The sequence below is a fragment of the Patagioenas fasciata genome, chromosome 1 (genome assembly GCF_037038585.1).
Source record: "Patagioenas fasciata isolate bPatFas1 chromosome 1, bPatFas1.hap1, whole genome shotgun sequence".
Taxonomy (NCBI): domain Eukaryota; kingdom Metazoa; phylum Chordata; class Aves; order Columbiformes; family Columbidae; genus Patagioenas; species Patagioenas fasciata.
Genome location: NC_092520.1, coordinates 36,412,950 through 36,429,772, shown reverse-complemented (window position 1 = coordinate 36,429,772; position 16,823 = coordinate 36,412,950).

The following is a 16,823-nucleotide window of genomic DNA, read 5'->3' as shown; positions in this document are numbered from 1 at the left end:
GCTTCCCTGCTTTGGGATACCATCTGGATGAGTCTGGCAAGTGTCTTCCTCTTCCTGGTTCTCTTTAGTTTGGTCAGGGGTGGATGAACTGCCTCATTTCAATGTGTTAGCGCCATATGCTGCAAGATACAATTGATTTCAGTCTTAGGTCAGAAGCCAAGTGAGAAATCAAATGGAGAAGGAAAAAATAGGGAATGGAAAGCAGTACAAAGGGAAATAAAGACAGGAAACAACCTCAGAAATGCTAAAATGAAGTCCTTACTACAACAGCCATGGCATGAGATTTTTCAAAATTTGGGATTGAGACATCTCTGGAATATCTCAAGTGCAAAAATCTCTAAATATTTGCAGTGATGCAGAAGCCCTTCAGACTTTTGTAAGGTTACTTCTCTGGAGACTTTGGCATTGATCACTGCAGTCTATTTTTAAAAGAATTAGAAGAAAGACCCATGAGATGTGATGACTGGGAAAAAAAAAAAATCTGCCAATATTTATAGTTTTTTCACCTTTTCATCACTTAAAAATCTTGTTGTTCATAATTTTCAGTCTTCTCAAAATAATGGGGTCAATGTAATTACTTATGTATATTCAAACTGACATTTTGCATGTCGCATTTTCATTTTTTTCTTCCCTGGACTTGAATTGCTAGAAATTACTGTGATTTTTTTTTTTTTCATCCCAAAATCTTTCATTTGTTTACTAAAAAAGAAGTTATTCAAAATGTCTATGTTCGTTCTGTTTCATTTGAAAAAAAACAGATTTCCTTTTTTTCCATTAAAAAAATCATAACTTCCTATATAGGGCTACCTCAATCCACTTATCTTTGCTACCAGAAAACCTAGAAGTAAGTGGACAGTAAACATTTTATTAGCAGTCACAGCTCATGGACATCGCTACCCTGTAGGCAGCCTTAACACATGTTGCTTCACATACGGTCCCTCAGGAAAAGCAAAGTCTGCTGCGAGGTAGGGGCTGTAGCTGTACACAGAGAAAATAGCAGACTAATCATAGCGTACAGCCTACTACATTCCCCTGACTGCTTAGGCTACCATTAGCTTACACAGCTCATTAACATAGGGGGAAAATTGAAAGAAAAAAAAAAATGAACCTATGTTTCATCTCCCTGTGAAAGTAACATGACATGCTAGAAAAAATGTAAGGCACTATGATGGCTTATTTTCCGAAAGACACACTACTTTTACACCTTCAGGTATTTAACACATAATCTCCTGAGACCGACACAATCCCAAAACACCCATACTTACACAGATATACTCTAACAACTCTAAAGATGGAAATTTCATTTGGAAATAACAATCATTTATTCTTAGACAAACAGGTAAAGGTATCAGCACATGACATCTTCATTCACAACATATTGTATTTTTATTCGGAACAGACAGTTAGATGGGAGTGGTCCTTAGTGTATTTCTCTCCCCCCTGTTCAATTCAAGAAAAATAGAAAAAAATTAGAAAGGTAAAATTTACTTTTACACCAGTGATAAAATGCTAGTTATCAGATTTCAGTTCTACTAGCAGTTGTTTAGGTAAGTTTTAAGTTGTTGGTGTGTGGTATATGCTAGTCTACTAATGGTTTTCCTAAGGTATTTGTTTTCTAGCTTATGTTAAATGTTTTTCTCTGTCTTCTAGCTTATCTTTTTGTGGACACTGAGCTCCTCAATCTCTGGAAGTGTCATTATTGTTCTTTTTCTGTAGGCGCTTCTTGCTGCTCCAGAAATATATATATCTACTATGTGAAATTTACAGAATATATCTAATTATATTCTGGGGTTTAACCACAATCTATGGATTAATCTGTGCATGATTTCTGTCTTTGCATTTGATGTTTTAGTATGCAGGTTCTAAAAAAAGATATAATTAGAATTATCTATTTGTGCTACCATCTTTCCTATTACTAGTGTTATTTCAGTGTACAAAAATGAAATATTTGCTTGTTTTCCACCTACTTGTTAGTATCACTGACTCCTGGTGGTCCAAGCTGTTAGTGAATGAAAACCAAAATGTTCCTGAACAGTATTTTACCTTAATCTGCCCCTCCAGTAGAAGACTGTGCAATTTGATTTTCAGTGGAAGAAACTTCAGAACTCTCTAGCCATTTGTGATGAAAAAAAGAGAAGCTTGCACCCTCATATGATAAGGAAGTCTATTACGCTGCGTGAATATTTAGTTTCAAACACATGGTCCAATAAGAAACCATATCTTCTGCATCTTAGAGGAGTTTTTGAATAATTTCCTTATTCAGGATTACGACTGTCTCTCCTCATTTGTCCAAAATATTTTGAATTTTTCAGGTTTTCCACAATGTAGAAAGCTGTTCTGAGAAAAATCTCTCTGATTTTGGCTGAAAACAACATATTTGACAGTTAAAATTATTCCTGAAAAACCTATCTGAATCCAAATTATTCTTTAAGTTCTCTATCATCTGACTCATGTGAGCCATTTATGCTATTTCAGGTAACGGTAGCTAGGTCATAAAACCAACAAGGGACAGAACTATTTATCTGAGTCATGTAATTTGTTTCCTGCAAACATGAGTAGATCTTGCTGTGGGATGGCTCTACCATTTATTTATTTCCTGGGGAAAAAAAAAAAAAAAAAAAAAAATATCCCTTAGGAAATCCATTTAACATAGTCAGTTTAGGTCTATGATCACCAGAACAATATGTTACACGTCATGTACAAGCTGATTTTAACAGATAATTAAATATAGCTTGAAAATAACTATATTATGACCCAGTCAAGTAATATTTTCTATAAGAAGACTAACCATTTAGTTCAGATTAGGCTCCTTGTTCTCTCTTTCTTTAAAAAAAGTCAGAACTATAGTTAGAAATGTGCTTTAGAACTGCTTATGCTCCTTCAGATTCATTTTCTAAGCACACTAGTCTCAAAAAATATTTAACTTTAAAAACTTCAGATATGGCCTCAAAGTACAATTTCTCTGATAACAACCCCAGCTGAAGACATTCCTGCCTTAGCCTTTCCCTACTGATTAAATTATTCTTTTAATTATTTCTGTACAGCACCTTCTGTGTGTCCAGAATCAGGAGAAAAACAATAATTGGCAGAAAGCTCAACATGAGCCAACAGTGTGCCCAGGTGGTCAAGAAGGCCAATGGTATCCTGTCCTGCATCAAAAATAGCGTGGTCAACAGGACAAGGGCAGTGATCCTTCCCCTGTGCTCTGCATTGGTGAGGCCACACCTGGAGTATTGTGTTCAGTTCTGGGTCCCTCAGTTCAGGAAAAATATTGAAGTGCTGGAGCGGATCCAGAGAAGAGCAACATGACTAGTGAAGGGACTTGAACATAAGACCTATGGGGAGAGGCTGAGGGAGCTGGGCTTGTTTAGTCTGGAGAAGAGGAGGCTTAGAGGTGACCTCATCACTCTCTATAACTACCTGAAGGGAAGTTATAGCCAGGTGGGGATTGGTCTCTTCTTCCAGGCAGTTAGCAACAGGACAATGGGGCATGGGCTTAAACTCAGCCAGGGGAAATTTAGGCTGGATATTAGAAAGAAATTCTTTCCAGAGAGAGTGGTCAGGCATTGGAATGGCCTGCCCAGGGAGGTGGTGAACTCACCATCCCTGGAGGTTTTTAAACTGAGATTGAACATGGCACTTAGTGCCATGATCTAGTAAATGGACTGGAGTTGGACCAAGGGTTGGACTTGATGATCTCTGAGGTCTTTTCCAACCCAGTCGATTCTGTGAAAAGAAAAAAAAAAAGCATCTTCTTGAGATGAGGAGGATTGCTCCGAGCCCATTGGCCTGACAGCCCACAGAATCAGATCAGGCAAAATTTTACTTTGTACAAGATATTCAGATTTATGTACCACTCAGGTGTGGCATTCCAATATCATTGAATTTTAGACAATTATATGTATACACAAGGTCAGATCTTTAGAAGCAAAAAGTTTATCTTTACTGGTAATTTTTAGCATCCAGCTGGAAGCCAGGGAGTTACGAAATCTTAAGTCTAGATCTTCTGATAATTATTTTGATAGTCATGGTAGGTACAGCTCTTTTTCAGCATTAAGAAGCTGCAACTGAACAATAAGTAAGTCTCAGCATCATGTTTTCAGGACACATGAGACGGACATATGCTTCTCAGTTTGTTAGGGTGGAGAAAACTCGCATCTAGAGTATGACATATTAATTAACCCACATTAAGGTACAATGTGTACCTCTGTAGAACCAAAAGCAGATCTAAACATCATAGGTGAATCCAATGATCAGAATTCATTCTTCAGTTTCTCAATTCTGCAGGTGTAGAAATATACGTACCGTATCAATATTAAGTCATAAATCTCTGGCAAAAATTCAAAGCTGTCTAGTGCCTTAGCTATTGTTTCTGGGCTAAGTTGTAGCAGAAAAGTGGTTCTATCGTGTGGAACTGACTGCTGCAGCAGCGAAGTGCTGCCCACAAAGGTAATTCCTGCAACCAACTCCGGTGACCGGGAGCGCTTGCTGTTAGATGTGTGCACAGCTGATTCCTGCACATACTGCAGGAGTCATCCTGAATTATGAGGACAATAAAGAAAATAAGAAGATTCAAAATATATGAAAGATATCTGTTTCTCTTCTCTCTCATTTTTTAATACCCTCAAAGCTGAGAGACTGAAAGCAGGCTATAAAGAAATATAATTTTAAACTGCTTACTGAATGACCTCTTGTGGAGCTCAAATGCACAATTAAGAAGAGAAAAATATATTGACTCATTTTATGGTGTAAGGGAAATGTTATTCATGACAAAGCATGCCATCATAACTAATGACTGTGAAAAAATATCATCTATGTTTTTTGTTTCTTCATTGTATGTTCTGAATAAAACATCAATATCGTAATCTATTCTAAAAAATATATAATTTTACTGTGCTCCAAATATATTATCAGTTTCCATTTTGTAATATCTTCAAATTTAGAGCTAGTTTCAAAGAATTTCTACAAATACGTACTTATTTGTGAAGATTATTTTCCACTTCCAGTCACTTTCATTCCTTTTTGTGTCCTGGGATCTCTCTCCGTATCTGCTCTCTTTTAGGGGTCACCTAGGTCTCCAGATAGTTTGTGATTTAATATAAATTGATCTCTGCTTATCCTTTGAAAGGTGTTCTGTTTTGTTTAGAAACATAGTTTTAACGGAAACATGTTGCATGCTGTGTGTGAGTGTGTCGATGAACAGCCAGTGAAGGCAATTACCATCCATCCTTTTAGCCTACTAAATACTGAATTTGCATGCATGCTCCACATTGTCACTGAATGCTTTAATCACTTGTCTGTTGGACATTAGAAGGAAGCTCCTCCAACTAGTCCTACAAGAATGAAATGGTCTGGTTTACATGTTCAGGTTAGCTGAGTGCTCATGAAAAAGGATAGAGAAATTTCCCCTACAGTAGGACTTAATCCTTGTCCATGTTCTTAGAATCTTCTGTTGACTACCTTAGTTCAAGGCTTTCTCACCTTTTTTACAGCATACTGATCCCATAACTTCAGGTTACAAATTTCACAGCTATTTCAAGCTAGTGTTTCAGTGCTGTGCCTGTAAAATCCAAGCCTTTTAAGGTTTCCATTCTTTAATATTTATAAAAAAAATTTAAAAAACTTAAGAATTAAATTGGCACAGGCATCTAATCTAATAGAACAACAGATATTTTAAAAATAAAGTTTATCTGGCCAAGTTCTAAATTCTGTGTGTCCTGTTGTGCACTTCTTGTCTATGCTTCTGCAAAATGGAATCCTAGATTTTCTGCAAAACCACTCAGTAATTCTTAATTTTCTGCATGCTCCTCTGTAAACCCTCTTTCACTCTTCTGACACTAGCACTCTTATTAGCTATTCCGGGAATGGAAGAGAGTCTCTTGTCCAGTTTCAAATCTATCATGTCTAATTAATACCTATTCATTTTAACAATGAAGCACACAATTTAATATTTTCATGCAGTTGTGAATTAAGTTTGCATAAAACTTCTTGCTAGTTCATTGAAAGCAGTAATTATTCTTATATCAGTATTAGAGAATTAAAAAAATCCTTTAAATGTGAATATCAAAATTGCCTGTTTCATTTTGTATTTTGTTGTTTCATGTAATTTTTTCTGTCCTGATATCCAAAGAGGGGATAGTCTTTGGATCACTTCTTATAGAGTTGACTAACTTGTTATAGAATTAACTACTACAACTAGATGGGAAAGTGTCTTCTAAGCGACATTTGTTATGCATGGGTAAAAGTATTGATTTTATCTTTCAAATACATCTACCTTTTCTCATTAAAATATTAAGAAATTTGTGTTTCACCTAATCATGTCACATTCATTTGACTGTGGTCCACAGAGTATACTTTAAAGTAGTTCTAAAAATAGATATTGTTTAAATACAAATTTTGGTCTAGTTAGAAAACTTTCATGACAATCTGTCCTATAAAGGGCATGGTAGATAAGGGACTCTTTTAGTCATGGCATTAGTCTTCAAAAACAGATAAATATTTTATATATGGTAAACATATACAATGTTCCAAAACTTCAGAGTTGGTTTATTTATTTGCAGGCTTTTTTTATTATTATTTCTTTTCTTTTTTCTTTTCTTTTCTTTTCTTTTCTTTTCTTTTCTTTTCTTTTCTTTTCTTTTCTTTTCTTTTCTTTTCTTTTCTTTTCTTTTCTTTTCTTTTCTTTTCTTTTCTTTTCTTTTCTTTTCTTTTCTTTTCTTTTCTTTTCTCTTCTTTTCTCTTCTTTTCTCTTCTTTTCTCTTCTTTTCTTTTCTTTTCTTTTCTTTTCTTTTCTTTTCTTTTCTTTTCTTTTCTTTTCTTTTCTTTTCTTTTCTTTTCTTTTCTTTTCTTTTCTTTTCTTTTCTTTTCTTTTCTTTTCTTTTCTTTTCCTTTCCTTTCCTTTCCTTTCTTTTCCTTTCTTTTCCTTTCTTTTCTTTTCTTTTCCTTTCTTTTCCTTTCTTTTCCTTTCCTTTCTTTTCTTTTCCTTTCTTTTCCTTTCTTTTTTTCTGCTTAGGAACATAAAGGTGTGCCTCAGAGTTCTTTCAAACACCGAAGAGTTTTATGTTTTCTATTTTGAAGACATAAAATAAGTTTGAGAATCCATTCAAATAAGTTTGGATACTAGAGACCAAAGAACAGACATTGCTCTCTTTCTAATGCCCCAAAAGCATTAAATATCAAGAATAATTTCCTGTAACCCTGATAATGTGTAGAAAAAGAAGTAAAATTGGATGACTAACTAGTAACAAGTTATGATGAGATTCCAAAAGACACCTTAAGAACCTACAATTTGACTTCCATGGAATGTGTTCATTGTAAATGAAAGATCCAGAAAAACTTCGCTCAAGTCGCATAAAAGGCCTTGACGCTGTGCAAACATTTTTCCGCAGTAACTAAAACATGCCTGTGTTATCAACACTGTTGTAATCACAAGTCCAAAATGTAGCACTATATGGGCTGCTGTGAAGGAAAATAATTTTATCCTGACCAGAACAAGAATGCTATGTCACAGCCTTTTGTGAAGTCAGGGACTCCAGCCCTCACAGTCTCTTTCCATGGAGAGGCCTTAAAACCGCACAGAATGATAAAATGGTTAAGGTTGGAAAAGACCTCCTGAGATCATATAGTCCAACTCCATTTCTTCGAGCAGGGTTGATTAGAGCAATTTGCTCAGTGCTGTGTCAAGTCAGCATTTGAATATTTACCAGGGAGGAAACCCCACATCTTTTCTAGGGAACCTTTTCTTATGCTTGATTATCCTTAGCATAAAGAAATTATCTGTTCTGGTTAAATGGAATTTAAAGTAGGAATTATACCAGGTGTGGTAGACCAATCAATAGAAGATACTGGCTTGTATGTAGTTCTAGTGTGCTTCATTCTCTTCTGACCAGGATGAAGACATTGACCCCGCCTATAATCTAAATGTGTCCAATTGCTCTCTTCCCTCTTACTAACACTGACTCACCTAAACTATCTGCAGTGGATTTTCCACCCTCAAATGGCATTTTTGGCTATCTTCATGATTTCCAGATTACCTGATTTTTATTTTGGGTTTTGGGGTGCTTTTTGTTGTGGTGTTGGGGTGGAGAGGGGGGAGGTGTTTGTTTGTTTTTCAAAAAGTAGAGCAGGAAAATGGATGACATGACATTTTCAACTTGAATGTCAGCTTTGCATCTATTGTTAAGCCTTTTCTAATTGAGAATGTGGTTCTTCTGACTTATGCACGAGGCATGTGGGATTTCAGGACATTTACAATACTAGCTTAGGTTCCTATATTATGATCATTTTAAATTTAGTGTTAACCTGCATACTGTGTAGATATCCATTCAGAATTCATTAATAATTGGATTTTTAGTTTGAACTGTTGGTTTGGATGGTAATAATTGATCTTGTAACCATGGTAATTGTTCAATACTAGTTCCTGTTTTGAAGCACTTTATAAACAGGAAAGATCATACTTGCTCTCCATATACCATTCAGCCTTGTAGGAGTTAGAGACGTTCATAAAGTATCTATTAAACCTAACAAGAAGCAGGGCTATTTTGAAGTGAGTGACATTTTAGAGTTAAATTTAGTCAAAACTAAACCATGTTTCCTCACTGATTTAAGAAATACTTATTTTAGAAGTTTCCTGATTTCCCTAGCTTTCGAATTGTGACCTCATATGGGACGTGGTGTATATCTCCAGAACACTGTTGAGATAAGTGTGGACCTGTATTCTTTAACTGTAGCACAACATTCAATTAACTGTTAAACTATTAGATAAAATACTATTGTATTATGTAGGAAAAAAATATGATTGCAGGTGTTTTTTATTAAAAACTATCACCTGAAAGTCTCAGCAGAGAAAAATAAGTGACCTAGTTGAGTGAAAAAACTGATTTTTAGTTATTCACTTACTATGTTACCTAGAAGAATTAAATTGTCAAATTTGCACTTACACTTGGTGAATCAAGGGAGAGTGAACACAGTCATTAATGGAAAGAAAAGAACAAGGAAAGTTGAACCCAATAAGTCACATTTTTGATGCATTTCTATGTTTTGCTTTGAGTTAATATCATGTTCTACAGTAAGGAAATGTTCCTAAAATAAAATTGTGTGTAAAATGGTAAAAATATCTTTAAAAATGTGTATGTAAAAGCAAAAAGGAAAACAAAATCAAATATTGCAGCCTTGAACTTGGTTCAGGAGTTTGCATGATACAGTCACAATAAATCTGATATTTTTCTCTATGAGTCTGTATGCCATTGTTTTCACCCAAAACTGATGCAGTGAACCCATTTATGTTATCATGGACTCTTCCGCAAAAGTATTAGATGAAGCACACTATCTGTTTCTTCATGTAAAAATACTATCTCATTTTCAGTTCTCAATTGTCTTTTCTTTTGTTGTTTTTTTTTTTTTTCTCAGTAAATCAGTAAGTGACATTTTACAATAATTTTCATTGTAATGAATGATAGAACCAGAAAGAACACACACACACAAAACCACACAAACACAGACAAAAATAGAAAGATCTCTTATCATTTTGGATCATGCCACAGCATTTATTACTTTTTATTTTAATTCACTACTTATTTGATAAAGTTGTTTTGTGTTTTGTTTTGTTTTTAAAACAGACATAAGTTTTTGACCACTCAGCTAATCTCTTTCATTGCTGAAAACATGTCTGTTACAGTTGATTTTTCATCATCAAACAAATGGATATCCATATTATTAGGCAATTTCTTGTCTTAGTTTCCTTCAGTTATTTTGCTGAGATAACTCAAGATTTCATGGTCACTTGATCAGTGTATATCTGTAATATATGATATTCAACCTTACTTGTGTTGTCATCATGCAGATAAGTACAGACTGTGCACACTGCAAAAATAAAATAAAGTTTAAAAAGTATGTCTATATTTTTTGTTTAATATATATATCCAAATAAGTTATTTGAATGTAAAAAATAAAGTTGTAAAACTTTTATTTTTCTCCATTTATTTACAGAGTTGTTTTGCAAATGCCATTGTTTTCTTATATTGTTTTAACATTTCTCAACTCCTTCTCCGAAACAGAATCAGTATTGTACTGAGATCACAAAACACGGATCATTAATTTTTAACTAGGAGGTAAAAATTAAGGCATAATCAAAGCAAACATGCCAACTGCAATACTTCCACAGAAAGCGATCTATCAGATTTTTTTTTTAATAAATAATGAAGCAGTATAATAAAAGGTAGATTGTCAAGCAATTCCAAAATAGGAGAAAAAAAGAAAATTTAAAAGGTTGAATGAGTGAAAAAGCAAACTGCAATTCGCTCAGTGAATTACTTACTATGAGTTCACGCAAATTAACCAAAGTATGCAAGAATAGTCAAAGTAAAGTTTCCACCACTATGTAAACATGATGGTGACTGAGTTTTTTTAGCTAATTTCTACAAAATATGGGAATCTCAGAGTCTTTCTTATCAGGAAAATTCATTATCTGTCTTGGTTTTTGAAAGATTCAATTTCATCTTGAGAGACTAAATCCTGCTTAGTTAGGGAAAATTCTTGTGAAACTAGTCTTTGAGGAAGGGGAATATGAATTATCCTAAAGAAATATTTATTGAGGTCTCAGATACTCTAGCTTTGTGTCTCTTTTTAATGCATCTGTTTTGTTTTGTGTTTGGTTTGGGTTTTTTTTAAGAAGTAACAAATATAAACAAAAAATCAAAATGCAGCATGAAAGCAGAACTTATATTCAGTAACTATTGAAACAGATACAGTTCAATATAAAGTTATATTTGACGCTGACATGTAGCTGAAGTTCATATTTATCATAACATTACTGTTTCTTTAGCTGACTTCACATTACTTCGATTTAAACATTATGTCTTATCAGTTAAATCAGGGAGAGTTGTTTAGGTTTATGCCATTACAAAAATTAATTATTGTAAAATCTTACTTGTTGTCATTTCGTAATTATTTTCTGGAAATTGCTTTCTAGTACAATAAGTTGCTTCCAAAGCAAAGTAATGGAACACTAAGGGAAAACAAAACAAAATGAAACAAAACAAAACAAACAAACAAACAAACAACAAAAAACAAAAAACAACACAATCCTCAGAGTCTGATGTACCCAACAGAATATTTTTTTTCCTATAAACTTCAGTATGGCATAAATCCACATGATAGTCCAGTATATTTACATACTTAAATCATCATTACTTATGTAAATTATCTTTTTGATATCGATGAAATGATTCACATGTTCACAGACCTTTACTGTAACAGTTCTCTAAATGTTGGTTATAGCCAATAGTGTGTACACATTGCTTTCTCTTTTCAACAGATTCTTAAAAACAAACAAACAAACAAAAAAAAAAAAACACAAGAAAATAAACAAGTCCAATAAAACTTGCCCTAGCAATGACATAGGCTATTAGAACTACTAGTTCTTTGCTATAAAAACGGCTACAGTTGTTGCTTCTGCTTGTTTTTGTGGTTTTTGTTTAATTCTGACTTTCTACTTTTAGTATGTATACTCAAAAATCCTTCTTTACTTTCCCCTCCAAAGTAGATGAACATGATTTCCTTTTGAACCTGTATCTCTTCATTGGTAACAGAAATTATTGGTGAGCAATTCATTAACAAACATTACAGCATTACATTACATACTCTGCAAAACGGTAAAGTAACATCACCTTACTAGTTTTGTAAAAGTCCAGGTCAATGCAGCCAGGATAGTGAGATAATCTCTTTCCAGTTAGTAGGATATTACAAAACTCCATAGCTATCTTTGACTCAGTTTCCTTGTCTGTACATTAACAATAAAATCATTTTCCTAGCCCCTGAAGATATTAAGACAGTAATTATTCAATGTTTGTAAAGTGTTATATAGTCTAAATATCAATTATTGCTAAAGACTGTTAACTGTCCACAATTTATAAGTTTTATTGACAAGTCTCTTAAGGTCCTATCAATTTGACTGGTTTGATGCTACTGAAACACAAAACTGCCCTAATCATGCATCAAAGAGTGTGTTTGGAGAGTAGATTCCCAAACCAAATAGACTTTTTATTACATTCAGAAATCAAGGAAGTTTGCATTTAACTCCAGGAAGCTGGCAAAACCTTGAAAAACATAGCTATCCAGATCTAGTTAATCTATCTACAAACACAAAAATAAATCTGATTAACTCCACCAAATGAATTACAGAATTCAAAAGTATCTACTTGCTGGTGCAAGGTCCTGTTTCAGGCATTTTATTCTACTTTTTGCCCACAACAAATATTACCCCTCTACAAAGATGTTTTCTAGTTGCCAATGCTGACTGCAGTCATTCACTGTCAGTCACCAGACTGCCAGCACAGTAATCAGTTAAACTAAGAGGCAGCAATGACTTGAAACAACCTTTGTAACAGTATGCTAACATTATTTATCAGGTACATAGGGAAAATGTTAATTGCTTATAATGGTTTTGCTCTAGGTTCACAATTTCTGTTTGAAGTCTCACACAGCACTGTTACAAAATGTAGTTCAGGACTCAAACTATCTGTCACCTCCTCCAATAATTTGGGTTGTGATCTAGATCACTTGCTGTAGTTTGAGAGCACTTTATAACATCTGAATTATTTTTCAATACTGTTTGCCCCAAAATAGGGCAAAGACAAGTGTCTAGCAATATAGCCTAGGTTAGAAGGTCTGAGGAAACACAAAGAGAGACATAGAAATCACTACAGTGGACAGTCATTTTTTTGTGGATGAGGGAAACTCAAAATAGAGAGAAAAGGTTCAACTAGCATCTCCAATGTTTCTGTTTGATGATTAGTTTAACTTTCCACAGAGTTGTGAGAATTAACACAATTTTAAAGGCACACACAAATTAGTAGATTATTTCTTGTTATGGTATTTATTTCTTTCAAACCAAAAGAAACACTGCATTAAAGGACAAAAGGTCATTAATATCCTCTCGAGAGGATAAGGTCTAGTGGTTTAGCCTGAGTCTATTATTTATAAGCAATTAACCCAAGGGTTACATAATAATAACAATAATAATAGTAAGCATATGTGTTATTTTCACTTTTGAAATAATTGTATGATGACAGATTATCAAACTGTATTTGTGATTATTTTAAGTGTAGTTAGAAGTTTAGAGATAAGGTTGTTTTATATGGGCAGGTACTTATTGGATGCACATTGCAACATGCTAGCATTGAAAAAGATATCTGTCCATTATTTTGAGTTTTAATGCCTTAAAATATTTGTATATTTTAGAATTTTGTAGTACTTTGAATTCTAAACAGATTCTCGTTTTCCTTTTTGAGCTAGACTCCTGAGTAACACAGGGTATAACATAGTCCCTGGCCCACAAAGCTGACACTCAACTAAGACTGAGGAAGTATGTGGAGAAAGAAATTTCATTACAGTATTTTTATGTGTAAGAAATGGAAAAAAATGGGATTGTCCATACTTAAAAATTTTGCTGCTTTAGCTGTTTTATTTTAGCTTACTGTGACCCAATATCTAAAGAATCTTTCTGGCATTAAGTCAACGTGCAAATGAATATAGTTGTGTTTTGTTTTGTGTTTTTATTTTTCTTTCTGAGTAGAGTCTTCTCTAATTTTGTTTAGCCCAGAGGTTCCGAAATTAGCGATCATGACCACAAGCAGCATCACAGTAGTTAGGAGCAGACCACAAGCCTGGAAGAACTCTGACCTTTGTTAACTGTAGTATTCATGTTCTCTAAAATTCATATTCACAGAGCAACAGAAAGATATTTCGCTGAGTAGAGCTAAAGGAGGAAAACAGCGCAACATGTAGTTCTCAGACTAGGTTAGTAGGGTAGGTAAATAGAGCACAATTGGCCACTTTAGTTCAGGAGAAGGATCCCTAGTCAGGATACTAACAGTCGAGAGGAGACTAAGGGAACACATTCCAGAAGAGTAGGCTTGCAAAGTTGCATAGAACTGAAGCACAGTTTTGAGTGCTGGTCCTTGATTGTCCTGACTCCTCAACTGACAGCGCACAGTTGGCCATAACTCCACTCTGCAGGAACTTGTATACCCCAGAAAAGAGCCAGGCACGGTTCAGGGGATGTATCAGTCAGTCGATAATCCCCACATGTAGTGTAACTGTCCTTAACTGTTTTAAATGGGAAGAAATATTAGCTGTACATTTGTGACCCTTGCTATATCATTTGTACTCATAGACAAAGAAAGAGCCTGGACCATTTTATTCTCTTGTTTTAAAGGTAGTTATAGTGGCTAGATAAGTGGCTGTTCAGGAACAGAGATTGTGTTTCAAATTCATATTATATTTTAATCTTCATTAATATCAAGCATAGAAAAAACATGTTACGTTGGCATAAAAATGTTTTAGAGGCATAACTGCATATAAAGTAAGTAGTCCATTGTAAGTAAAGTTACAAAAGAGCTAACAAAATCTGTGCTTAATGTGCTCTATGTTCAGAAAAGTTTGAAGGGTAGACATGGTAATTTTTACAGAGTACCCACAGCAAATCAACAAATTAATACTTTGAATCTCAGTTATGTGCCTTTATACACAAAGACAGTCACTCTGTTATCATTGAACTCAATTTACACATAATTCTTCTATAAACAGTGGCAAAACTCCTGTAAACTTTCTTACAAAACAACTGCATTTCTGTGCTACACTGAGGCTGCACAACACCAGGTAACCCGGTGAATGCGATAGCCACAGACTGAGGGTGAAATTAAGGTGGAATAGAAAAAAAAAATGACATTCCAGCATTTTATCTCAACATGCAATTTGTCTTCTGACTTCCCTTGGGAGGAAGTATGTCAAGAAGTAGCCTCAAGACAATGACAATAACAGCAAAAGTGGTTGTTTTAATTTATGGGGAGGACAATGAAATATTTCGTAAATAACTTTCTTTCTCCAAATAACGTTCCAACAGGGGATTGATGGTTGACAGCTGTGTTCACTGATAGGTAACCTTGTTGCAAGTTTCTGAAGAAAGATGTTCTTCTTCACTGGACTTGTCTCCGCTTTGTGATTTTTTTTTCTATCCTTAGAGCCAACACAGCTATTGTTATATTTTAAAATATTTCTATCATGTATTTCTTCTTTGAAATAATTAATTTTTCTTTGCACTACTTGGCTGATAACATGTCATAATGTAGGCTGCCAAGTGCCAAATGACTCTCAGATTCATTGAAGCATTCAAAGCAAGAAAAACCATTCATCTAGATAAGATCTTATCTGACAAGTCAAGCTCAAGAAATCTCAATATAATTATATGGTGTTAATGAAGGCCATGTATACAGACAGTTCTCAATATTAACCTCTGTGTTAGTCTGTAATGTCACTCAGTCATTTTAAGTTAGAACATGTAGATTTTTTTTAAACAACTAAACAATCCTCCCCCATGGAAACATTTTATATGAGAAGTTTTCATCTATTGCAAAGGCTCACTAAGCCACACAGTCCACAGAAATATTGTTATCCTACTACTGTTAACATGTTCCTCTGAAGAGCTGTTTGTTTTGAAACCAATGAACCAGCGTTATTTAATATACTAGGACTACTGCTTGATACAGCATAGTGATTTAATATTTGTTGTCATTTCTATTACCCAAAATTCTAAATAAATATAAAAAAAGGTAAAGTTGCTTTTAAACAATTGCTGTCATATATTGGAAAAATATTCTTAATGTCAAGTGTAGTGCTGCATAACTTTTGTGTATGATTATAATATTTATTGATTGATCTCGAATATATGCAAAGTATATTTATTTTTATTTAATATATTTAAGGTTTAATATTACTTATTTTTTTTTTAAATGACTACAACTAGCAAAAGTTAATTCAATCAAATAGTGCTGGTTTGCTTGTTTTGGAAAAAGGCTGAATTAAGAAAAAAATAAATATTTAAAAATATGTTTTGCATTGCAATGATTTCATAAAAAAAGTTTTTCAAGTGTAAGCTTCTACTTGCTGAAAAACCTACTACTTTTCTCCAGAATTTCCAATAATGTATAATGTATAATTTAAGTATTTCAGATGAGATCTAAAAGAACTGGGTTCAAATCCTCATAAGGCATTCGGTAACACAGTATGTGAATTTTTTGTTAAGAAAATTGTAGTTACAGTGACCAAGATATGTCTGCATGTTTTTCTCTAACTTTTCTGTTTGTTCCCAGAGTTCAGTTTTTGTTTAAAAAGCAACTTTTTTCCCCAACAAAATAATGACCTGTAGTACCTTCTTTCACCTGATTTTTACTATTTCTTTCTTACTGAAGAACTATTAAAAACAAAAACAAAACCAACCAAACCAAACAAAAAAAACCACCAATATGGACAGGTTGTTATCTTTATCTTCCTGGCCAGAACTAGACTCATTTTTATGAAACTTTATTTGAAAACAGCCAAATTGGCAATGGACAACTGCAGAATAAATGGAGGAAGCTTTTGGAGTCTGTGTGAAACCATATGAAAAATACATTGAGGTTGTAAATCTTCGCTAAATGGCATCATGAAATATTGCATCATAATGGAGAATAATCACTATTGGTATTGTGCGTAGATTGAAGGATGTATGTATATACATGTAGATAGATACCTAGATAGGCATGTAGATCTGCTAGATAGGTAGATCAATTAATCACCTTTAAAAAAAATAAACAAAACAAAAACCAAAAAAACCCAGAAAACATAACTAAAGAGTATTTACCAATTAGGTGAGGGTTTGTAGACCTCAGCTCTGAGAATTATTTGCTCCCAGTCCTCTACAGAAAACAGCCCAATGCTCATATAAAACAGTATCAAAATGAATCCTCTGTCATAAACAGACAAACTCTTCATATTGACACAACACT